Source organism: Kogia breviceps, chromosome 2 (assembly GCF_026419965.1).
Source record: "Kogia breviceps isolate mKogBre1 chromosome 2, mKogBre1 haplotype 1, whole genome shotgun sequence".
Lineage (NCBI taxonomy): Eukaryota > Metazoa > Chordata > Mammalia > Artiodactyla > Physeteridae > Kogia > Kogia breviceps.
Window position 1 is genome coordinate 42915711 of NC_081311.1, and position 27206 is coordinate 42942916.

General features: G+C 35.6%; 1 protein-coding gene across 3 annotated transcripts in view; it reads right to left on the reverse strand.

Annotated features, from left to right (window-relative positions):
• Positions 1 to 27206, reverse strand: part of PCDH15 (protocadherin related 15) — a 1516422-nt gene that overhangs the window by 1118858 nt on the left and 370358 nt on the right. For all 3 annotated transcript variants that reach the window (XM_067025124.1, XM_067025121.1, XM_067025122.1), the window contains exon 3: positions 12007 to 12082. The gene's annotated coding sequence lies outside the window, so the exon portion shown is untranslated. The remainder of the gene's footprint in view (positions 1 to 12006; positions 12083 to 27206) is intronic.

The window sequence follows — 27206 nt, forward strand, 5'->3', positions numbered from 1 at the left end:
TCTTACCTGTGATGATAGGCTAATATGCATTTCTCCAATTATGAGAGAGTTATACTGTATAGTACTGAAATTCTTTGAAACCAAAGTTATAAAACAGTAAGAAAACAAACACACTATTAATTTTATATTAAATATCACTCACCTTATGCCTATGTAAAGACAGACTAGTATCTACATATATTTTATGCATTCATGACTCACCTTTTTCTTAATTTTTTTCAATATGTCTAGGCTACATGGTTCATCTGCAAGTTTTTTTCAAATATTTAGAAATCTCCGAAGAGTGTTTCAATATATTTATTGAAAAAAATCCATGTATAAGTGGACCCACACAGTTCAAACTGTATAGTTCAAGGGTCAATTGTACAGAGAGGGTACAGTTGTGGTAGAACCATTCCAACAATGGACAAGTACACAGAGGCTTGGCTATACCAGGTGTTGCTGCAATTATAAATTCACATCCTTTCTCTGAAAACCTTGCCAACAGGTGGGTGTCAAAATACAGATTTTTTTTATAATAAGTAGTTTAGTCCATATATAGAAGATTATGCAACATTTCATTGGGGTCTGGGGCTGTATCTCATAATCAAATAGGTATGAGTATCTACATTAAGCAGGTACATAGAGTCAATATGAGCCTCACAACAGGTCAGGATTGGTTTTGTCACCTGATGAACAACAAAAAAATTAATTGTTCAGAATGTCTTTAAATTTTAAAATTGTAAATCAGGGACTATAAACCTATAGTTCTTCAATTCATGCTTAATTGGTGATAATTTATAAGGGAATAAAGAGGGAATTGAAACAGATAAGTTGGAGAGTATTGCAGAGGTTAGAGATCATAAAGCTCATAAATGTTAGAGCAAAGATTTGAAAATGAATGAGATTAACACTCAGGTCCATCTTCCCTGCTAAATGACACTGGTCATATATGAAGGACTACCTAAAAGGTGAAAGATATTTAGGGGAAACAATTCCAGTCAGAGATGATGAAAACTTGAACTATGACAGAGAAGACAGGTTCAAAGAACTAAGAAGAGTTGAATATCTTAATTAGACTTTTTAAAGAGCAATTCAAACTTGCCCTAAGAAAGCAGTTAGTATTTGAATGGGAAAAAATAATTGCAATATTTTAACTTAAATAAAAGGACTCTATCATAAAATAAAAAGTACATGGCCTTCTTAATTTTATATGTGTGTGTGTGTGTGTGTGTGTGTGTGTGTGTGTGTAGTGTATGCATGTGTGTTTCTGTATACATATACATATACATATACATGCATGCAATTCCATGAGTTGTTTAGGGTTAGAGTTATACACTTTCCTCCCATCACCATGATTTCTTTATTTTAATTGAAATATGTAACCTTATGATTAGAGGAGCATATAGGATAGTCAAAATACAAGTGATCTTTTAAAAAATACAAAATAAGATTAAAATCCAAAATAATGAATGATTTTAATATTTTGAAAGCATAGTTATCTTTCATCTGTATCATCTAAATGATCAACTTTATCTAATTACCCACATATATGTCTCATATATCTGAAATGTCTCTATCAATAAAAAAAAAAAATTAGTCCAGATATAGAGAATGAGATTGAGGACCTAAACACAGAGACTATCCTAAGGCTGCCCACACTGCATCCTGCCCATCAGTGCCCCCAGAAGATTACCCAAGTGGAAGGCCGAAATCCAGTCTGCTCCTTCCTTCATCAGGCTGTACACCTTGGCATGGGCTACATCAGTGTGGAGTAAGAGTTCACCTCTCTAAAATGTTTCATGCACAGTGATTGAATTTTTGTAATCATTACTGGGGTGAGGGAGATTAAGTTTTCTTCTCAGAGAAGGATCTTTTACAAATTCTCAAAGGACCCTTTGTGCCGGTACCTAGAATTAGCCTTGTGCCAAGCCACCTTTCACCTGCTTATTGTCTTATCAGGTTTAACTATATCAAGAACCACTCCTTTCTAATTTATCTTCCACATAACTGGTTTCGTGTAGTGAAACCTACATCGGCATTGGTTCTTGAGGTTCAAGAACATAAACGTCTCTGGATCTGCCGCGTTATAGCCTAAGTGTTGCCATCAGGCAACATGTACACACATTGAAGATAAGGAGTCAGGTTCTGCTCCAACAAGTCATCAGAAGAACTGCTGTGACTATGGACTTAAGCCAGAAGTTGTCAAATCGTTATAGAAAGAAGCACATTCACACTTTTACAAACTGAGTTATGTTCTGAAAATGACTAAATCTATAACTCAATTTGTACACACAGAATCAGAAATCACAATGTAAAAACTCATTATATGGGTCATTACTATATACATTTTCCTTTAATACAGCCTAATTTCTGGCTTGGGTTTGAAGTACATTATTTGTAATATATGCTCAGAAAAAAGTGAGACCACTAGGAGTTAAACTGAAATGTTAATATGAAGAAAATTTTCATAGCACTTAAGTTCATAAGAAAATATAAATTTTATTTTTCAGGGTGTTAGAAGTCACTTTAAAATTAAAATAGCATGTCTATGAGAAATAAAGACCTTACAGGTTTTCCTGCATTTACTATGTAAGAGTTATTTTTAATAACTGTGAAAAGGTTTCAAGTGTCAGTGTTTCAAGTTATCCAGAAATCCTGTAGGGATAGATAGATAGATATACGTATATTTCATATTAAAGTAAAAACAAGTTCAGTATTAGTCAAAGGAAATCAACTTTAAAAATACGCAGTTGCAAAGTTCCATGTGCATTTGTATGTACATATAATGTCTACATTTATATGTGTGTATATATGCATATGAAGAGTATAATGAGGAAAATACAGAATAAAATGTTCAAGGAGACTAATGGTGCCTTAGAGAAAAGGTTTTCAAAAACTAGTAAATAGATTCACACCAAAAAAAGACTTTTAATTTAAAATAAAAATCAGTGTATTATTTTTTGCAAAATTTGGATTACAGAAGCTTAAAATGCTTAGCACTTGGTTCAAAGTAAAGCAACTATTATTCAAGTTATCACTTAGGGAGGTGTGCAGCAGCTTCAAAGAGAACGTCTAGAATATCGCAATACTTCCCCCTTTTAGGAAGTAAGCAGTACTCAGGAATCCCTCAGAAATTGCTGTCAACCACTATGAGGAAGGTACTTAGTGGATAATTAGATAGAGCATAAAAGGAAATATAGAAAGGAGGGATTTTTCATCCCATATAAATATAGAAATTGAAGCATGCATGTTAAGAACTTCTAGGATACCACTGACATCTTTCTACTTCTGACCAATTCTCCTCCACTAAATAAATCAGCTGAATCAGGCTGAACTATTGGTGATACCTGCTTTGCTTCCTCCTGTACCAATCAGTATCATTGAGGAAGTGGTTCTCAGATTGCACAATGAGGGACTTCACTTCCTTGACATGCTTAGGATTTGAATTGAGCTTGTTATGATAGTGACAGCCTGCTTCTGTAACACACCTGTCCTTATTTCTTACAGCCACCAAAGGAGGGACAAGATTTTTTTAGGAGTATAGAGGGGAAAGATGGAATGTCAAAGTATAAACGTTGATAAATATATAAGTGAAGATAGATACCATATTGTTCCAAAGAGGATTTTAGGAAGCTTATAGTGACATGGTCCAATTTGTAAATGATAAATAAAATGATAAGTGAGACATTAGAGATGTTAACAGTGGTTATTTTAGTGGAGTTAACAGTGGTTACTTTAGTGGAGTGTGACTATAGGTGTTGTCTCTATTTAATTTTTATTCATGTTTTTCTTTCTTTTGGTATATAATTTTATTGTTTTTATTGTTTTTTATGTTCTACATTTATTTAATTCTCATTTTGATTATTAAGAAAAGTGTTATTTTGGCCAAAAATTTAGGAAGAGGGTGGAGAAGGATGGGCAAAATTAAATGAACACCAAAGGTCTCGCATGGCGTTCTAAGAAAGTGACCACAGATTTGGCTCTGAGTTTTCTAGCAATTAGCAAAAACAACAAGATGTAACAATTGTAGTTATGTGTATTTAATAATCAAGAAAATCACTGGTCAAAAAGACAAAACTTATTTTCAGCCTCAGAGGGCAAAGAAAAACTTTTCTCAATGAGGTCATTTAAGGTTGTGTTGTAACTAACATTTTTAACAACGTCCCTTTGGTAGAAACAGTAACATGATTTTGAAGTTTTTTCCCTCAAGAACTTCTCCACATGTAGGTATTTCAAGGATGGTGGCAATTCCCACCAATTCCGTGAGGGCATGAGCTGTTGCCACAGTGCACTTAGTATGCCTATAAAATGAAGAGGCAAAGTCCTTAAAGAATGCTTTGTAAAAGCAAGTTTTGATATGTATTTATGAATAAAGATCAGAAATTATTGCTTTCTGACAAGGATCTGAACGTAGATACTTTTCAGTAAGGCCCCATCCAAATGGTTCATGAGTTAACCAAGACAAAGTCAAGACTGACTCATCAAGAGGTGTCCAGAGAGGACTCATGCATAGATATACAAATCCAGGGAACCCAAGAAGAGAGTAAATGCTTCCCCAGAAATAAAGCGGTTTATTTCATGCATATAAAAATAGAAGATAAGGGATCCACACTCCAATTCATGAACACAGCCAAATCATTTGTATCTGATATATATTTAAAGATAATTTTACTATAGGTCATTTTTGAGCTTCAAATATTCCAATACAGTATCCAATGAATATCTAACCTTAAGAAGTTCCAGTCTTGCTGAAATTTTTAAATAAATTGAGAAAATATATAACTCTAGGAAACTTAATGAAATTCATTACTGCAATCATATATTAATAAATAAGCTAGTTAAACACTGGAAGATATTATATAATATGTACTGACTAATGATTGTGATCTTTGGAATAGCTGAGGCAATCATGCCCAGTTTTCCATTAAAGCTGATATTTGTTAATCTATACGAAGTCGCTGATTTTTACCATTTTGACCCCTCCAAGTGGTGATTTTATGTCGTTCAACTTAATAGTTCATGATAACAAAATTATTTCCTCTCCTCCTGGGAGAATATCTGTCTTTATTCTTTATATCAGGAGTTAGAATCCAGACACTAAATATACCTATATGCATAGTTAAAATTGACTCTCTTATCATGGAAGTAGAGAGCACTTTGTTTACTGGGCACCCTGGCATCCTTCTTTCTGTTTTCAAGAGTTTCTATTTCTGTGATCTGGGCATGCTGACAGTCACCTTATTCCAGAGGTGGAGTTTATAACCTAAGCTAAGACAGTAAGCACTGGTCACAGTGATTGGTTGGCTCAGAGGTGGGCATGTGACAGAATGGGCTAAACAGAAGGGATTAATGACTTTGGGGGGAATGCTAAAGATATTAATTTGGAAGCATATAGAACATGGAGAATAGATAGGTTAGACTGAGATATAAGGAATGCCTGTCTTAAAATGAAGTTATCACCAATGAAATCAAAGCTTGAAATTTAAGCTTAAAATCACTGAGCTCTTGGATCAATCCTCTCCTGAAGCCTAAAGATGAATTCTAGAATCTCAGATTCATAAGTCAATAAACTTACTTTGTTTATGCTAATTTGAGTTGCATTTTCTGTTACTTTCACTATAAATAATCTTAACACATATGTGAAGGTACTTATAATTATAGACAGGGATGTGTGTATAGAAAATCATTAAAAATGTATTACACATAAATATTACACAATTTTTTTGTAAATTAATCATAGTCTATCACTTTAAAAGCACTTATATTTAAAATCATATATAAATGTGTGTATATATTTCTTATTATCTTCTAGAGAGTACACTCAATAATTTTTAAAACTTTTAATAAAACTAGTGCTGATGAGTGCTAGGTTTGGATTTCTGATCTGATATGTGAATACAAATTCCGTGGGGTTTTACTGATGTGATAAACAGATATAAGACAGAAGTAATTGCAGTGAAGAGGAAATATCATTGACCTTACACATTTCAAAGGTTCACGAGTCCTCAGTTACCTTGAAGAAGGAAACTCTCCCATTCTTAATGATGCAAAATCATGCCAGCCATTAATTATATTCCAAGACAGAAGTGCCTCCACTACCAGCTTCCCTATTCTTGATATAGGAACCTCAATGTACAAACAAACAGAATAATAGCTGATTATATCTGACAGGATTTCAGAGGGGCTGGGGTCAGAGATAAAAGCATTTGAAGTGAGAAATAGACGTAATCATTAAAGAAGGAGCACCTAATAGCATGATTCAATTTGGTCTAAGCAGAAAAAAACAAACAGAGTAACAGAAGCTATTGGAGATGCACTGGATATATCTCTATGATGGCATTTATAATCTCAAGATTTTAAGGGGGAGAGTTTTATGTCTGAAAATATATGACTGGGAGAGAAGAAAAAAGGGAGCGACAGATCGAGAGAGAGAGAAGCCTTAACGTGTTTTGCTGTTGATGAAGCAATTTAAAAAATACCACCTCATTTGGGTTTTGCAACAAACCTACATGGTGTGAAAGGCAATTATTATCATCCTCATTTTAGAAATGATGAAAGGGAGGCTGATGTCCTGTGTGGCTAAATGACTTTAGTACAGCTAAATAGCTAGTAAACGGTGGACTTGGGATTATATTTCAGATCTTCTGACTGCAAATTCTCAGAAGTTTTATATCAATTCTACATTATAATACACCACTCATAAACCACAAATAAGTATTGAGTCTAAGAAGATGCTATTATAATTACAAATGGAAAAGCTTTGAATACATTGTCATATCCTAGTTTAACAGGTTTCAGCTCTATTGCTTGGCTCTGATGTATCTTTGTTTACCTTCTTATTTCAAAAGACTGTTTTCCCTTTCTCTCTCAATAAATTTATCAGATTATATTGATTACTCTTGGAAATAACTGTAACATATAGTTTGGCTAAAATCATCTTTTGAAAATTCTTATAAAATACTTAAGAATTCCTATAGCTGTCTCTGTGCGCATCTTTAAAGCTACTCTAAATCCTCTGATACCCCTTCACTTCCTGCATGAAAGTTAGAAAAGCCAAATAGCTGTTTTCCCCATATCCCGTAGATCAAGGAGTGGCCATTTGATCCATTTCTGGGTCACAAAACATAAGTGGAAAGATCTGGTTAGTGCTTCTGGAAAGTTTGACTTCCCCCCAGTAAAGAGAGTTACCACATTTGGTGCATCTTTTCCCTTCTTGCTTTAATTTTGGGCCCAATGACCGCAAAGGCAGCAGCAATCAATCACTAATCAAACATTATCCAGATAATGTTCTTCGGTCCCTGAAACCCTCAAAACTACTTAAAACATGTTAAGTATGCTTTATGTCACAATTTAGAACAGACAGTCTAAACAGCATCATTAGGCAATATACATATATGCATCATACACATTTGCCTGGGGGCAAATAGGTACCCCTTAATCAAAGAACAAATTTGTCTCTACCATGCTAATATCCTTCAGGGGTTTGGCATTTCTGTTGGATTAAGTATCTTGTTGATGAAGACTTTTTTTTCAGTCTTATGTCATATGCTCCTGCCTCCTGAATATTTGCTGCAAAAGTAACTCGCTTTCCCCACTGCCACCACCTTTCCCCTATTCACACCCTTCCATCTAGCAACAATGCCTTCTCATTATCGTCTCTTCCATAGCACTGCCTGTTGAAGTCTAGTTACAGTCTTTCAAGCTTGTCTGAAACAATATCTCTTATACAGAGCCTGCGTTATACCTATAACCAAACCATTTTTTTTCCTTTTAATCTCCTTGGAAAATGTTTTACTTCTCATGTGACATTTATTATCACACACATTATTAATTTTTTGAGTGTACTAGTTCCATTCCCTGCCCTCTGCAAAATTATCACCATCACTCCCAGTAGAGCAAAAAGCTCTTTGAGGGCAGGGAGAGAGTATGTGATTCATTTTCCTTAGCCACACAGTACCTGGCACAGAACCTGATATTGGTGTGATAGCCACGGATACCAGGGGTTGATAGAGTTGATTTCTCTATAAAAAGTGATTATCTTCACCATGTCCTTCTTGACTGCTACATACTTGTCAAAAATTATAGTCAGAAAAGAGGATGAGTTATCTCCTTGAATCTTAACATTTAGAGAGTTTTGGTTTTATAAATAAAGAAGGATCTCAAGAATAAAGATTTCCAAAAAGAACCCCTGCATATCTCTAGCAGGGTAGGCAAACTACTGTACACAGGCCAAATCCAGCCCACTGGCTCTTTTGGTGAAGTTGCATTGGAACCCAGCCAGGCTAATTTGTTCATGTATGATCTAAGGCCACTTTTGTACTACAAAGGCTGAGTAGTTACCCCAGAGACCATATATTATATATAAGCCCACAAAGCCACCGATATTTACTATCTGGCCCCTTACAGAAAAGTTTACTTAAATCTTGTTATTAAAATGGTCAAAGCAACAATAATTCAATGGTCAAATAAGTTAGAGAAATAAAATTTAACAGTTTTCATAAGGCAGACCTTCTCTGAACCTGTGATTCCTATTAAATATTACTTGTATTCCTATTACGTATTACTAATTTTCAGGTCATTTCTCTGACTTCCCAAATATTTTTGATCAATGGAATTTTTTTTAATGGACTGTATCTCAGGCCCAGTTACCTGAGGATCATCAGTTTGGCTAATGCTGCTTTAGGGAAGTTCAAGAATAAAAAGCAAAAAACTGAATTGCAGTTTTTCCTTTAAAGTATTGCCCTCATCTGATAATATTTAACTCTCTGTGAATTCACGTATTCTTCTAGTGATTTTTTCTAATATAATTAAGCCCCTTAGCAAACTTCCCTGACCCTTGATAAAAGGACTACTTAAGCTTTCTTCAGGTAAAAGTTAAAACATACCTTGTACTATAAACAAGTAAGGCAGTAATTATCTCAGTGACATGGATAATTAACATCAAAACAGCTGCAAATGTACTTGAGAGGAAAATCTTCGATCTCAGGTTTAAAATTATTTAATCTAACATAAATGGAGCCAGTAATACCAGGTTTAGGTACATTAATGTGATTGATTACACAATCAATAGCCGTATTAGACGTAGAAACTACTTTCTGTGTTTTCTTATTAGTTCTTATATTACCGCTTTCTTCAATCTCAATTCTTCCCTTAGTAAATATAGTTTGCCTCACTTCTATTCCTTTAGACGTTTTTTCTTCAACTGAAGGAAAGATGTTGATGATGTAAAGAGATGCTAACTCAAAATACATTATTTTCCCAAAGGCTTAGAAATGTGCACAGTTTATTTAGTTATTCCATTCATTTAATCTAATAGTTGTTACAAAAATAATTATACTTAAGTTGACACATGTATACTCCAAAGAGACTATCTAGGATTACCTCACAAAGGTAAATTCGATATATAATGATCCACGGCCTCGGATTTATAAATCGTGCAACTCATTTACTCTAAACCAGACCAGATGCCTTCCGATTATCAAAGGAGAGACAGCAAGGTGTATTAGACCCTCTTCTGGTTTTAGAGTCAGACCCCGGTTTGAGCCTCAGTTCCTCTGTCCTTCCAACTTAAGCTTTTAAGTGAGCAAAAATCAACTGACAAGTAAAGCCTGAGTACTTAGGCACTCAGTACTAATGTACTCAGGGAACTTTATCCCACATTTTGGCAGTGGTATTATCTGACTACACCTATTCCTCATAAAGTTCCTTCACTGATGGTCTCTAAAATACTCTCTTTGGTCAATGTTTTGTTTCTTTGCCCTATTAGTACAACTGAGAACACTATTAATAATACCTATAAATGTAAATGTTTCTTTGAATACCTTAGCTGTTAAATACATTTATTTAATATGATACTTAATTACAAAAATGATTTGAAATAGATTCACACAATGCTTTAAGATAAAATATTAAGTAGTAAAATCAGAGCATAGGGAAGGTAACAGCTTATAAAACTTAAGTAGTTGAAATACATATTGAGGATATTTCTGCAAAATTACTAAATTCCTTTCCAACTTGATTGTTTTCTTGGTAATTTGTTACATAACAGTGCCAACAGTGTATCAATTACCCAAGGAGAGACACAGATATTCTTTACACTAAGGTCAGGACACATACACACACAAAGAAAGAATTTCCCTAAAATCTCAAAAAGGAAAAACAAAAATATACTATATTTTACTATAGTTTTTAAGTATACTCTTTTTACCTTAGTAAAATAGAGTTATAATGGCCTCATCTTTATTATTCAATATCTGAACACACTCCTACTATACAAGTGGGGTAGGGAGGTGCACATCAAGCATACTTATTCTCAGGCTTCAAGGAATTTACTTTACTGAAAGGTGGAGAACTGAGAGCTGTTGCGTATGAGAGTGTTTGTGCTGGAAACTTTGATCCTGCTCTAAGATTATCTGTCTATTTTTATTTACGCACATATGCAAACACATGAATTGGTATGTTAATAACATATGTTAAAGATAATTCCGCAAATAATAAGCTATTTACACATTTTCTTTCAATAGTCAGAGAAAATTCATTGGAATTTATCTTGAACTATAAACAGCAAGAATCTTTAGGACAGGATATTAATCTCTTCAATTATTATTTTCATGCTTTTATGAATTCATCAGCAAAATGCAATCATGATTTTTTTAAAAAATGTACATGCTCCATTGTATGAAAAACATATTATCTGAAATACATTGTTCCACAGGAATTTAATTATGCATATATGAGGAATAAAGCTATTGCTGGGATTACAATGCCTCATGTATATTTAAATACACTTACACAGACATATCTTTTGTATACAAAAAAATACCTAGAGTAGCACTTTTAAAACAGATTTTTTAAAAAATGAATTCATAATTACTGACAAGAGAAAATTACTTCTACTGTTTATTTTCAAAATTCTATAAATCCCCCACAAGGCTGCTTTTTATGTCACATTTATAGTTATATAATAAAAAACATACCATTGTAAATATATTATTTTTAATATTTTAAAATATTGAGATAGCAAATATTTATGCAGTGTCTACTATGCCACAGCATTAAGATAGATGCTATAAGTACAATGGTGGACAAAAGAGACACGTTCTTTATCTTTCAGGAGCCTACATTCTGCTAGGAGTGAGACGAATTCAAAACTAAGCAGGCATGTATAAACACACTATTTTTTTTATGAATTGCAGATTACAATTATGTATTTCTTCTTTAAAAGCATTTGTTTTTCTGAAACATCATGTTCCACTTTTAACTGAGCTGCTTAAATATAAATTTCACCCATTGCTATCTCAATTTGGAAGAAATTCTTTATTTCTATGCCTATTTCCATAAGTTTCCATTTCTGGTTCTATTTCCATGGATTTAAAATATTATTAGACCACAAAATATACTTCTCCTTGCTTTCATTGAAGCTATTATTAGCCAAATTTTATCTTAATTCCTACTTTGTTATTCCAAAGTTCTAAAAGCCATTTCTTCTGCAATCAAAGCACAAGTCTCACTTCACCAATACATAAGAGAAAATTGATTTTCATCCTGAAAATGTCAAACTTCTGCCTATAATACTCAGCTATGGTTTTGTGAAACAGCAAAGTTCAGAAAGAGCCACCGACCTGATGGCCCTATGACACATGATGATGGATGCAATGTGTCTACTGCTTTACTGCCAGAATGTCCTCCAAGAGAATGAGACAATCAGTGAAGAATAATAAATCTAAACTGGGCTGATGGTTTGCTTGTTTTAAATGTATTAAAAGAGAAAATACTGGTGTTTCATTTCTCTGGGGAAAGGCTTTTATAAACTCTGCGATTAACTCTTTTCTCTCTTTCTGGCTTAGATGAATCAGACCTACATATATCTGCTTAAAGAAGTTGAGCAATGTCTGGAAGTTAAACTCCATATATACATAATGAACTTAACATAAAATAAAGATGTTATGTATTGTTCTTCTCCAAAGGAGAAAAAAAATATTATATGAAGGACACAATTTTAAGAAAAACATAAACATTACTCACCCTTGTGTCTTGTCCCTCTGTCAACCAGTGGTTCTGGCAACTTCAACTGTTTGTAGTGAATAATGCTTCCATTTTCCTATAGAACAGAGTTATTCATCAATGCCACATCAAAAGCAACACTTTGTTCAGGTGCAAAACATAGAAGCAATTCATTTTCTTATACATTATACTTATGCTTACAATGATTTTATGCAAATTCTGAAGAGCAAATCTTGCAATCATAACTATAAGTTATGGAAGCAACATATTCTGATTGAAAACTTAACTCTCAGGATGCATACCATCATAAATGCTCCATGACTGTTCTTTACTTAGAAAACAAAATTTCACTACCACCTGCAAATTTTTATGTTATTTGCCCAGAGTGTTAACAAGGAAGCACAGTATAAAGTCTCCTTCAATGATACTTTAAAAATATGGTGTTTTATAATATGTTAGATTCAAGACAATTAAGGACAACTATATAGATTGAAGGTTACTTTTGAGTCTATGGCAATTTTAGCCTTCAGAATGTTATACCATACCATTATTTCCTTAGGTTCACAAATTTTGTCCCTATGCTTTATCAAAGGAGAAATGGATAATTTTATGATAATGTAATAAAAAATCCTAAGACAATTTAGGTATTGTTATTACTGCTACTAGGTTTTAACCTTCCTCAAAATTGAACACTTTGTCTTAATTACTCATAATTCTTATAGTTCTGTTAGTTAGTGCTGCATTGAGTATATACATATCAGGAAATACATACAGATATAGATGGAAATAGCTATAGTATGCTTCAAACACCTAAACATGTTCCCTTGAAGCTCTGTAGAATATATGAGATTGACAGATGCACTTAATTTATGAAAAACAAAAATAATCCTTTGTTTCTCAAAACTAAACTTCACTTGTAAACTACTGAATAAGTAGAGATAAATATACAAAAATTATATCTTAAAACAGTACTTCTAAAATGATCTACATTAAATAGCAGAATGGAAATAACATCATGAGAAAGGAGATAATTGTTTATAAAAATTTAGAACACACAACTGAAAATTTGAAAATAGTATGTTTACATGAATATATTAAGATTTATAAACAAAATAAAAAGAAAAGCATAAAAGTGAATTTTTATAGCTCTTTAGGGACTAGGAAATATCTAACATTAAGGAAAAACTGAATAGGACAGCTTTAATCTTTTTTAATTAAGCAGCATATTCATTTTTTTCACAATAAAATGTAAGCTTAACATCAATATATAAAACATATCAGTTGAATCTTTACAGTCAAATTATGGATGGGGCTTGATAAGATCTTCAAAATTTACACCACTACCTCGCAGGCCCACTCTGGCCCTTTGGTAGCATCAAGGACATTTTTTTAAAACTCTACGACCTCATAGAACACATTTTGGAAACTCCTGACATAGATAATTTCTTCACAGACTTTAATAACAACTATAAAAAAGGATATGGTACTGTATTTGATTTAATCAACATTGATCATAATAAGAGGACAATTATTCTAGTGACTTCCTGAAAGTACATGGGCTCTGAGTATAGCTCCAAAGAAGAGAAATGGCTAGATTTTCTCTAGGGGTTCTCTACATATCTGAGTAGTGCTGAACCCTCAATTAATTCCATTCTAAATAAACCACGATGCACTGTACTTTGGGTCTATTTGGTAATACAGTAGAGTTGCTCACCATGATCTCTGAGTAATGATTACATGTTATAAAATATAAAAGAAACTGCAGAAGATTTGTAAATTAATATTTAGAGTATTTAATGCCTCAATACTGAAGGAATGAAAGACAAATGAAACAGAAGTTTGTACAATTTCAGCAATATAAATTATGTGTAAAAAACCTTAATTTTATGTGACTGTACGTATACATTATCATTATACTTTTAAAGACCAAATAATGACTTAAAATTTTACTTTTTTTTTTTTTTAACACATATCATCAATCCTAGATTTGGGAAGTTAGAAATCAGAACTTATATCCAGAGTGCAGGATTTCAATAAACAGTTTATATGTTTACAAAAATTGAGAGGTAGGATAAAGGTGACATCTGAGGTTAATACCAACTCCTGAGGTATTTCATTTATTTTGACTATTAAATTTTTAAAAAACCTAATTTTCTAGATTGATACTTCGACAATACCGCCTCTAGAGTGCTGTGTAGTACCAGGAGTAAACCCAAGCTTTTCTAACTGCCCCAATATTAGCTAGAATAAGTAACATAAGCAGAGATTCTATTTATTTACCCCACACCACTCCACATAGCTCTTTGGAAATGTGTTATCTGATGAACTCAAACTAATGCTAGAATCACTAGCTACAAAAATTGTTTGCTTTATAAAATCTTATTCATGATTGACTTCTATGATGTAGTAATTCAGTGTTTAATCAACAAGATAGTTTAACCGCATTTCAGCTCTTTAACCATGCTATTAAATGTACATAGATTTATGGTGTGATCTAACTAAGTAACCACTCCACCTTGACAATACCTGAAAAGGAAGTGGTTTGAGATTTATTAAGGTAAAAGACTTTGTGTTTCAAGAAAGGAACTTCAGTCTCTGAAAACATCATTCACAATAGGGTGACACTTTGAATTTTGAATCCAGTATAAGCAGTAAAGAAGTGTAAATTGATAAAATATGAAATTATGTCATTGTTGTTTCACTTTTCTTACCATCACCCTAACAACTTCATCCAGCTTTAGAAAATCTCCACATATTTTAAGCCATTGAAATAGTAAAGCAGAGTAATACAATGGAGGTGCCTATAGTTTAAAAAAAGGAGGGAGGGTGTCAACCCACTATGCTTTTTGGCATTTGACAAAGTTCTTTGCTGAACTATACTCTAACTTATTAATTTATAAAGTCGGTATGTTGGACCTGATGACTTCTAACATGTCTTACAGATCTGTGATTCAAGACCATGCAATTTTAAATCAGAAGTGGACACTGGCTTCAACTCAATAATTAATAGCAGTCATTTGGTAGTGGATTTTTATGTGAATGAGGATTTGATTACTGATCTGGGGAAAGATGCTGTGTTCAGGATGTGGAATGGCTGAGTAGTGGTGATCTGTGTCACAAAGTTGTCATATCTGCAGTAGATTCAACCAGAAAGAAAAAGAAAATGTTAAAATAAGAATCTCTCAGTAATAGAAAAGACCTTCTTGAATCCAAGTGATAAAGGTCATTTAAATTGGAGAACTATTTTGAATACTACACATCAAACCTTTTAGAGAAGATAACATAAATTCTTCCTGGTTGTCTTGGAATGGATTTCATGACCATTTATCTGCTTAAAAATCTAGAGATTCTCAAAAAAATCTAAAATATTGCAATTATTTTCCTTAAAAGCCCTTAGAAAAATGTATTTTTAGTGACATAAGAAATATAAAATAGGTATTGTTAATCAGAAGAATAAATTTATATTTCAGAAAAAATACCAGCATATAATAGAGAAGTTGAATGGACAAAAAAGAATACTTTTTATGAAAAGAAATTCTTAAAAAAAATTCTTAGTCACTATATTTATCAAGGTCATTTTTAAACCTAAGTACACATCTAATCAAAATATTCTGATCTTTTTCCTTTCAAAATAGGAACACAAATATGTTCAAATGAAGGCATGGTTTAAAATTTTGTTTTTATAGTTTTAACTTAGTCAAAGATAGGCATAAAATCCTAGAAACAGCTGCTAAGTGAACAGGGTTATGTTTGTGACTAAAGTGATTAGTATATGACTTTGCAGAAAGCTTAGTGACTATTTTGAATAACAAGATGTTCAATGAATGGCCACTTTGGAGCATTTGGATATCATAAATCAGTACAATACCAATTTGAAATCTAAAAGGCCTTTGAATACTCAGCATGCTATAATAACTCCATGAAATTATTTTTGGCATGGTTCAAGAGTGTGCATCTTGTCGTTGCTTTTTCCTGCTTAGAGAGCTCACACAGAACACACCATTTTTTAAATTACATTTTATAGAATATTTATGGTATCATTAGAATGTAAGAAAAAATTCAAAGGTGCAAGAAGGAGAAATCAAGTTTATGTATATTAAAACAAAGGTAGGATTTAAACATACATATTATTAAGACATTTTTCTTTTAGATTGCCTTTGCTTGAGAGAGCTTTTATTAGAAAGAGGCATTGTTCTTTGCAAGATGGAAACAGGTTCACAGTTCCAGAAGGCTTTTAAACACAAAGATCTACAAAAAAGATTTATCTTATGCAAACTTAAGCAAAAGTCCGCTGAGACATATTGCAGAGACCAGTAGCTGCTTACTTTCACTCAGATTCCAGTTCATACATTATCATACAAACAGCCATATAATTACTTTTGACAAATGTTGGGGAAAAGTAAGAATTCCTGTAGATAACTGATTATGCTTTATAACTGGCAAAGAAAACACAAACAAAAAAAAAGCCCCAAACAACAACAACAACAACAAAAAAACACTGTCGAATTCCTAGCTACCTTTTTAATGTTTTTCTTTATCTCCAGTGGTCCAATGAATCTCTGTATTTAAATTGGCAAAGCTCTAGTAAGACCTTAGTGAACTATAATATTTTACGTTATGGGGGTAAGATGACAATATAGGCATCAAGTTTGCTTCTGTGTTAGAAAGATCATATGTTTGAGTATGTGTATGACTATGTGTAAGTAAAGTGATATCGGTGAAGTACACTGTATATATGAATATCTTAAACAATTGTGATAACTTACATGCCATCCATTGTTTTCCAGCCTTCCTAGATTTAGCTAGCTAGATAATAAGAATGTAACATTCTTATTATCAACGAGAGAGAAGTTGAGACCAAGAGAATTCTATACAAGATGACCTTGTTAAAATAATTCTTATCTCCTAAATTAGGAGTTTGGAACTAACATACACACTACTATATATAAAATAGATAACAAGGACCTACTGTATAGCATAGGGAACTCTACAAAATATTCTGTAATAACCTATATAGGAAAAGGACCTGAAAAAGAATGTATATATGTATAACTGAATCACTTTGCTGTACACCTGAAACTAACATAACATTGTAAATCAGCTATACTCTAATATAAAATAAAATAGAATTTTTTAAAACTGAAAAGCTACTGAATAACCCAGAAAAAATTGAAGTGTACAATTTGAAAAAAAATAATTCTTATCTTCCTTTAGCCTCTCCACATGGTTTAGTTACTTTTCCACACACGCCTCTCTTTGTTCAACCTACTATAAAGGCATGTAAGTTTTGCCGAGGAGAATAACCCTAGGAGGGTAGATGCAAAAATTTGTCTCCCCTACACCTTCATCTTATAGCATTTGACACAGATGTTAAATGATTATACACTGAAAATATTTGCATTCATTTTCTTCTTTCAAACTAAAAACTTATTTAGTACAGAAATCTGATGTTCACTTCTATTTATTTTTATATTAGAAAAGTTTACACCAAATTGTTTCATACATCTGAAATTGATTTTGATGTAAGGTGTTGATGGGTGCAAAAGTATGAATTATTACATTCAAAATTTGCTTCTTTCACACTTTGCACTATAATTCGCTAACTCATCATGGAAACCTTAACCAGTTTTGCAGAGAAATATTTTGATCTTTGTTAGAAAAGTAGAATCGTATTCTCAAATCTTTGCTAATGGAATATTACTGTGAAACTACTCTTGACTACAATGACATTAAATCTACTTTAAAATTGATCCTTGCTTATTGTTATTTTTAGAGGGTACATTTTAGTTTGTTATTAAATATGAAAAGTGCCACCAATTTGAATTAGGTATTGCCAATCAAAATGCTTCAAATATCTAAAGCTCAGCTAAGATACAAAGAATCAGAGACACAAATCCCTGTTCTTGGAGAGTTTACCAATTGAGGAGATCAGTAGGCTCTTGCCCACATATATTTATAATTTAAGGCAGACAATGATAAACAATCAGAACACTGTTGACCGCTGAAGAGAATCAGGGAGGGAAATAGTCAGGAAGAAGTCATGAGATGGCTTCAAAGAACACTGAGACGTTGGACACGACTTTGGCAGATGGTAAGATTCACAAGAGCAGTAAAGAAAGAAGAAATCAGAATCAATAAATACCAAAGCCAGGAAAATTTGAGACCTAGTTAATAATTCTCAAATAATATGGTTTCACTCCAGCTGTACAGGTTGTAGAAAGTTTGGGGGACAGATCATAAAAAGGCCTACCTGCAATGCCCCAAGAACCTGGATCCTATAACTTTGAGATGGGAGATTTTAACTTGATTGCTTCCAATAAGAGATCGATCAGTACTGAACCAGGAAATTAAGCTATTAGCAGAAAATCTAATTTATTATAAAGGGGGAGAACAATTAAGAGGCAATTGCATTCATTCATGCATTCATTCACTTGTTCATCTATTCAGCAGTGATTTATTAAGTACCTGCTATAAACTAAGCATTGTTCAGAGTTTGCACCCACAGAAATTAATAGACTGCAATAACTTGGTAAGATTTACCTGTCATAAATAGGATGTGAAGATGTTTTTCTCATATGACAACAACAACAACAGCAACGAAAGCACAAAGTATGCATAAAATAACAGATTGTAAATTTAGGTGCACATTTATAAAATTGGCTTCATGGGTAAAACATCTTGAAAGTAAATTAAATGCCATGCTGCAAAAAATATGTACAACTCATGTTTCAGTTCCAGGGTTTACTTCCCTAAAATACCAAAAATCCCTGTGGATAAATAAGACTAATTACATCATAAACAAATGGGCAAATTATTCAAGTTTTTCTCACTCTGTCTTAGAGTATTGATAAGAGGCCCCTCTCTACCCGTTCCAGGTACTTAAAAAAATTTTAATTTGTTTTCAGTAAACATTCATATGGAAATTATTCTGTTCCAGATTTATATTAGCCCACGGGGAATATTTCGTTGCTTGGATGCTAATGGAACATTATTGTGTAACTATTCTTGAGTACTTATCTAGTGGAGGGAAACACACTCTGTCAGAAAAAAATAGAGAAAACACCATTTATAAACTTTGAAGGAAATTGGCTTGTAAGAGATTGTACTAGGGCCTAAGATAGAGATTCCAGTTGGGACTTACTTCAGATAATATGTCAAGGCGGAGGAGTCTGGTGAAGTGATATTTAAACTGAGGCCTCAAGTATGTGAAGATGATAGACATCTAAGAGAAAGAGCAGTTCAGGCAACGAGAATTAGGTTAAAATCATGCTGTAAAAAAAATAGTCTCAAATTCTATGCTTTCTTATTTACTGATTTTGGTAAGCACATTTAAATAATTGTTTGCCTTTATTTTTAATACTGAAAGTTTAAAATCATTTTGAAAGAATGGTTTCAAAAATGTTTTATATCATAGTTTCTTGGCAGCTAGTCTTTGAAACAGAGAAACCTGATAAGACGAGGTTTCTAAAATGTATTTACAAAAACAAGATAGAAAACAAAAATGGTAACATATTCATAAAATAACATGCTTTCTATTCTAGTAATTAGTTTCTAAGTGGCATTTTATATTAATTTTGTGTATGTAAGATATTAATAGCTGACAATATTGAGTTAACTAGACTCTATCTTACAATCATTAAACAAATGGGTTTTCCACAGTAATTTCCCGAGTTCCATTTAACCTGTGTGTTTAATTTGCATGCTCTTATTAAAACATACTAATTGATGATTCTTTTCTATTTATGATGTCACTGCATTGTGGGCCTTAGTTATGCATTAGGACAAAATTGGGACCTTGAATCATAGTTATATCAGACTGTGAATTTGTCTGCATATAAGTCCTGGTTAACAGGACCTTAATCGTTAACCTTTTCCATATGTCAGTGTTTAAGGACTATTTTAAATTTATTGACAATAATTATCTGAGAGTACAATCATTTTAAAAATTTTCTAGGGCTAAAATTTAAGGACCCTACATGAATCCAAATGTTATTTTGTACTGTAAATATATACAGGGCATTATAATTATTATATATTTCCTGTAGAGCCATTTAAGGACAGGTTGCATGAAAATTAGTTTAAAAATGATTTTATATAATTTTTGAAGCTAAATATTTTTTAAGTCTTTTTTCTTATGAAAGAAAATAATTTTTATTAAATAGGTATTTAAATAGTATTCTATCATTTACAAATTTTAGACATCATAATAAAATTTTTGGAATACAGTATTATTACATGTGTACTATCTGCCCCTCACCTCTCACTGGACTTAAATTTATTATCATCTCACTTTCTTTGGAAGGATTGTCCTTCCCTCAGAATTCTTTGTTGCGTGAGGGGAGGGTGCAGAATTTTGGCCTGATCAAGTGGGTCTTATGTAACACATAAAAAAATCTGGTTAAAGACAGGTCATCTCTGCCATTATGAGGTTCAAATACTTTTCTGGCATGGGGATACTTATTTCATATGTAGGCTCTAAGGAAAGTTAGTAACTCTGCCATTTGAGATATTTTATTTTTACATATGTGGAAACAAAATTATACCAATATCTAGTGAATAAAAATGACTACACAAAAATTAAACCTGACTTAGAATGTAAAATTACCTATGTCCTCCTTCTCTGTATCTACCATTAAAAGACACACATTCTCTTACCACCTAAACACACACATACACACACACCCTCGTATACACGTATGCTTACACATGTACACAACATGTAGTGCTTAATTACACAGATTCTTGAATCGGACTACCTGGAATGAATCTTGGCTCTGTCCCTGAATAGTTGTAAACTTGGACAGGTCGTTTAACCTCTCTGTCTTCACTTTCCTCATCCATAAACAGATCTGTAAAGCTGTACAATGCACATTGCTGTAGAATTAAATGAATCAGTATATGGAAATCACCTAGAACAGTGCCTCATAAATAGTCATCGCTAAGCAAATGTTAAAGGAGAGCATTACCACTACTATTTTAATACATAGCAGCAGAAAGTCTTGGGAGAGAAATCAGGTGGTAACTGGGGTTTTATTAGGAGGAAAAGAATGCTTTAACTTTTGTTTATAGAAATGTATTGAGTTCAGTCAAGTTAGGAAATCATGTAGCAAGACTGTGTGTCAGAAAGCAGACAAGACAGCAAGAAAGAGACTGAAAAGCATCTCACTTTTTGTGGCTTTAAAAGCAAAGTGAGCCAGGAGCACAGCTGTGAGGCACGTCCAGGAGTGCTATGGGGCAGGGTCTCAGGCCAGCGCGGAAGCAGCAGGACAGTGACGCCGGGACCCCCGCGCAGCAAGTGTCAAATGCTCAGCAGCCACGCGGAGGAGTGGCGGGTGCTCCTGCCAGGCTTCCCCAAGCCAAAGAGAGAGCGGAAGACGGCAGCCCTGGAGGAGGCCAAGCAACGGCGGAGGAGGAGCTGCAGAAGCTCCCGGAGAAGCGCCATCAGGACCCACTGGAAGACACAGACAACTGGACCAGCTAGTGACGGCAAAGACGGAGTCCCTGCGGTACAAACACCCAACTGCACGGCCACCGCAACTACCATGGAGCTACCTGGACTTCTTGGGGGTCAGGCTCCTTTGACCGTGCCACCTGAGCAAAGGGCCGGCCACGGGTCTGGGGAAGCTGCATCATCTATGGAAAACCCAAGCTGAGCCTTAACCAGGAACTCCAGGGACCACTGCTATCCCAGAGGATATCCTCCCTCACCGCACTGCTGCGTGCACAGACTCAGTTGCAAAATAGGTCAAGCAGGAACATCCGTGAAGGCTCAGGACGCCACCAAGAAACCCAGAGGGCCACTCATACAGGCAGAAGCCAGCTGACAGGTAAAGCCTGGCACAGTTGGGAATCAGCCCCTGCCCAGACTAGGCTGGTTGGACCTGTCCTGTCTCAGCTTAGCTGTTCCCCTAACTGCTGGCTCAGAGGTGATGATGCCACAGCCCAAGGTTGGGATGCCAGGACCTCCCCGGAAGTAGCAGGCAGCTTAGAGCTGGCCTCTCCTGGGAGGAACCTTCAAAGTCAAGTGGGAATGGTTAGGGAGAGTGAGTGCATCCCTAACTCTCCAGCAGTTTTCCCTGTGGGTAGTATTAGATGTGGACACCCTAACAAGAGTGGAGAACAGTGTCATCACTGGCAGAATCCAAGTCCCTCTGCTGCTCTGAAAACCGGGCAGCTGGGGTAGGGGTAGGGTGGGTAAGCAGCGCTGGCCTGCACTTTTTTTTTTTTTTTTTTTGCGGTACGTGGGCCTCTCACCGTTGTGGCCTCTCCCGTTGCGGAGCACAGGCTCCGGACGCGCAGGCTCAGTGGCCATGGCTCACGGGCCCAGCCGCTCCGCGGCATGTGGGATCCTCCCGGACCGGGGCACGAACCCGCGTCCCCCGCATCGGCAGGCGGACTCTCAACCACTGCGCCACCAGGGGAGTCCTGGCCTGTACTTTCGACTGGCTGAGACTTTGGGCTTGTCCCTTCTCCTTGGTCTCTTTGGTCTCCTCAGCTGAAATTTAAGTAGTGGAAGCAGATGTGTTCTGAAGAATTCCCCTTCCCCAAACTGGCAGCCTCCCCAGGCTTCCAGCAGATCCCAGCCTGAGTCCAACATAGGAGAAGTTATTAATTCTTTCTCAAGAAAAATGCATCTTGACCCACCTGTAAACGTGCCCTTTTCAGAGCAGACCCTTCAGGAGGCCAGCTGGTGTTTTGGAAGCATTGCCCTTGCTTCATGCTCCTTCCAGAGAGATCGTCAGATGTGGCTGCAGAGCCGATGAAAGCTAGCCCTGTTTCTTCCTTTTCCCAGCTTGTGAGCCGCTCACCTCATTCATACTCACCAGGGTTCTTCTGAGCAGGACCGTTGGCAAGATCCAGGCCCACCTGTAGCAGGTAGATGAGCTACCAGTGAGGACAACCAGAGCACCTGTCCTGGAGCATTGCCACTTACTGGCTCCTCTGATTCTGGGTAGTGCCCTGGTTAGGGAAGTTTTGTTGGGCCCTAGAACTAGGACTGCAAATGAGGCATAAGATGTATCCTCATGATTTGTGAAGATCATAGACTAGTGAGAGAGATGGTCAAGGTGACAGGACAGTGCTGTGATGGGAGTACAGCTGCAGATTCTACTCAACCCTGGGTAGAAATCCCGGAGGGCTCCTGGAGAAGAGGGAGCAGGGAGTTGAAGTCTGCAGGGCAGGCCTTCTCCCCGACCACCCCAGGGAGGGCCTGCCAGTAGCAGCCCCTCCCCGCCATTGTGCAGGCTCGGGAAAGGTGCCTATATGCCTGGCTGTTCTCCTATGTCATTGTCAAAAATTACTGTCTGATGTATATATGTGCCACATCTTCTTTATCCGTTCATCTGTCAGTGGACACTTAGGTTGCTTCCATGTCCTGGCTACTGTAAATAGAGCTGCAGTGAACATGGTGGTACATGACTCTTTTTGAATTATGGTTTTCTCAGGGTATGTGCCCAGTAGTGGGATTGCTGGGTCATATGGTAGTTCTACTTTTAGTTTTTTTTAAGGAACCTCCATACTGTTCTCCATAGTGGCTGTATCAGTTTACATTCCCACCAACAGTACAAGAGGGTTCCCTTTTCTCCACACCCTCTCCAGCATTTATTGTTTGTAGATTTTTTGATGATGGCCATTCTGACCAGTGTGAGATGATATCTCATTGTAGTTTTGATTTGTATTTCTCTAATGATTAATGATGTTGAGCATTCTTTCATGTGTTTGTTGGCAATCTGTATATCTTCTCTGGAGAAATGTCTATTTAGGTCTTCTGTTTATTTTTGGATTGGGTTGTTTGTTTTTTGATATTGAGCTGCATGCACTGCTTGTAAATTTTGGAGTATTACTCAGCCATAAAAAGAAAGGAAATCAAGTCATTTGTAGTGAGGTAGATGGACCTAGAGTCTGTCATACAGAGTGAAGTAAGTCAGAAAGAGAAAAACAAATACCATATGCTAACATATATATGGAACCTAAGGAAAAAGAATTGTCATGAAGAACCTAGGGGCAAGATGGGAATAAAGACACAGACCTACTAGAGAATTGACTTGAGGATATGAGGAAGGGGAAGGGGAAGCTGTGATAAAGTGAGAGAGTGGCATGGACATATATAAGCTACCAAACGTAAAATAGATAGCTAGTGGGAAGCAGCCGCATAGCACAGGGAGATCAGCTCAGTGCTTTGTGACCACCTAGAGGGGTGGGATAGGGAGGGTGGGAGGGAGGGAGATGCAACAGGGAAGAGATATGGGAACATACGTATATGTATAACTGATTCACTCTATTTTAAGCAGAAACTAACACTATTTTAAATCAATTATACTCCAATAAAGATGTTAAAAATAAATAATAAAACATACTGTCTGATGATGGCTAATGCATGTCTGAAGGCCACATGTGGGTGTGGGAATGAGAAGCTCAGCACTTGTCACTCAAAGACCCCTTGACCTGGCTTTTCAGCTCCTTCTATCTGTTCTTCCTGCTGCCTCCATTGTCCTCCCCTGTTCTGGGGGTGGGTGACTCGCTGTACTTGGTTGCCTTCATCCTGGGCATGGGCTGGGGCCTATTCCCAAGCTCTCCATGTGGTTCTGATACTCAACCCAGGACAGGGAGTGTGGGAGCCTCACCATCGCAGGGCCCAGTGAGCACGAACAGAGCTGGGCCCCAGGGGTCAGTGCACATGGCAGGACTTGCGTTTGAATCCTAGCTCTGTCCCTCAGCCTCTGTGTTAGCTCCTTGCTGTGCTGATCTCTCTGGGTCTATTTCCCCATGTGTAAGATGAAATAAGACACCTACCTCTTAAGGCTGCCCTGAGTTTGAAATGAGACCATGTGATGAACCACTTCCCACAGCACCTGGCCTTCCCTTGTGTGAGTTTGCAGCAGCTGCCTCCTGCTGACCCGAGTCTCTTCTGCCATTCCCAGTGACAGGGGGTCACTTCCACTTTACACCTACCATTTGTAATGTTTATATAAGTATTAAATATTCATCCACTCTCAAAACAAAGCAAACTTGGTTTGCAGCTAACCGAGCAGAAACTACGTAGCCTGGCCGGAGAGAAATGTACAGGTGCTACCTTTGATTGTTCTAAATACGGGCTCCTTCCTCATACCTGCCTATTTTTATTCTCATCTGATGGCCAAATGCATTGTGCGGTATAGATGTAGTATGTATTTGTATCATTATTGTAACTTGTATTATTGTCATTGTTATTATATTATACATTGCATCTTTATAACTGCTTTTAGAAAAATAACCTAATGTGAAAATCTTTTCAGTTATAGAATTAGTATTAAAACCCAATTCTTCACATTCTTAATATAACACATTTTGCATTACACCATTTATTATGAACATTGCATTTAAGAAATATTGTCAAATGTTTTAAGGAGCAGCGATAACACTGTGATTAAGACTATACATTGATAAGAATTGTAGTAGATATTTCCAAATCTTGATACACATTTTAAGTTATCATCGATGAAATGAGAAATCTGAGACAAGTCACAGAAATATCCCTGAAACATGTATACCATGTAGTTTTTAAAACAAAGTGCTATGAACATCTAATAAATTAGCTAAAGAAAACAAGTTAAACTCAAAAACTAATACTAAAATCAAACCTTTACATTGCTCTCTTTCAGGAAAAAAAGGTAATGATAGCAAAATCTAAATTTATATTTTTCTTTTCTAATTGGAAAAATGTGATCTATAGTATCACATGAATGGTTAAGACCTTCTTGGTATCTAGTGAATTATATTATATCTGGGAAGACCACACATTCTGTTTGTCCTGGTCAGTCCTAGTCCCCTATTTTTCCTGCATCACTTTTGTTTAGCCTTTGTCCCAGATTTCTCATTATTTCACAAAATGTTACTAGTAGTAGATATATAAAAACATGTCAGGATCATTTTGATAGATCCCAACTTTGTACTTCCAGATGCAAAAACACAAATGGGTGAAGAACTATGTTCTCACTTTAACTATGGTTAAATAAATAATTAATAAGCTATAAGACACATCTCTCTTTTCCTGGTCCTTTCCAGACAAGGTAACTCCAACCAATATTTCACATACAGCCCTCCACCGGTATAAAGAATGTAGTGGGAGAAGTATTCAAAGCTGTTATCCAAGGCTCTCCACTTAGTTGACTAGGCAGTTGGGACATGGGTTCTGCCATAGTCTGTGAGATACATGAAATCGCAAGGCACAGTTGGTAGGATGTGGGGTTAGTGTGAAAATGAGAGAATTATAGTTTTGGTAGATGTGAAATAAGCATAGGCAATACAGATGCAACGGTCCTGCCATAGAGCATATAAGTAACCTAAGGCTTCTTACTGCACAACACTTGTCATTTATGGTTTGGTGTAAATCTACAATGAATGTTCATTTATTGATTTAGTATTTTAGTGTTTATTTAATTTTTAGCCATAAACCCTTTCTGCAATGAACAGCCCACCCCCCCCGAAAGTACATATGTAATGAAAAGGAAGTAAATGTTCATTTCCCAAGAAAGTTGATGTCATTTGCATACAGTGTTTGTTGGCATTTACTGTATTTTATCATTGGCTGCATGCAAAGTAGAAGATAAAATTGCTAAAGAAGCAGTAGCAATAATTACAGAAGTGAATAGCTATACTAATAAGATTATGCCCTAAAACAAAGATTTAACACATGCAGCTGCATAAGATGCAATAAGGTGTATTTACATATAATTCATGAAGCATGGTACCGTGTTCAGATCAAATGAGATATTGACTACACATTTTTGAGACAAATGTCTAGGTGGTACACACATTGTCTTTCTGCAGCTCCTCATTAATCAGATGTTAGAAATATTTGAACCTTTGATGGTCTACTTTGTAAAACAACTTAGGTATCCTAAAACAATACTATTTCTATAAACTAGTCATCTAAAATCTGGTTGCATTTTGTTTAAAAAATATACCCTTGGAATCCTCGATAGAATCATTCAGCAAGAACAACACTAAAGGGCTCCCCAGGGCTCCCCTGGGCTTCCCTGGTGGCGCAGTGGGTGAGAATCCGCCTGCCGATTCAGGGGACACGGGTTCGTGCCCCGGTCCGGGAAGATCCCACATGCCAAGGAGCGGCTGAGCCCGTGAGCCATGGCCGCTGAGCCTGCGCGTTCGGAGCCTATGCTCCACAATGGGAGAGGCTACAACAGTGAGACGCCTGCGTAACGCCAGAAAAAAAAAAAAAAAAA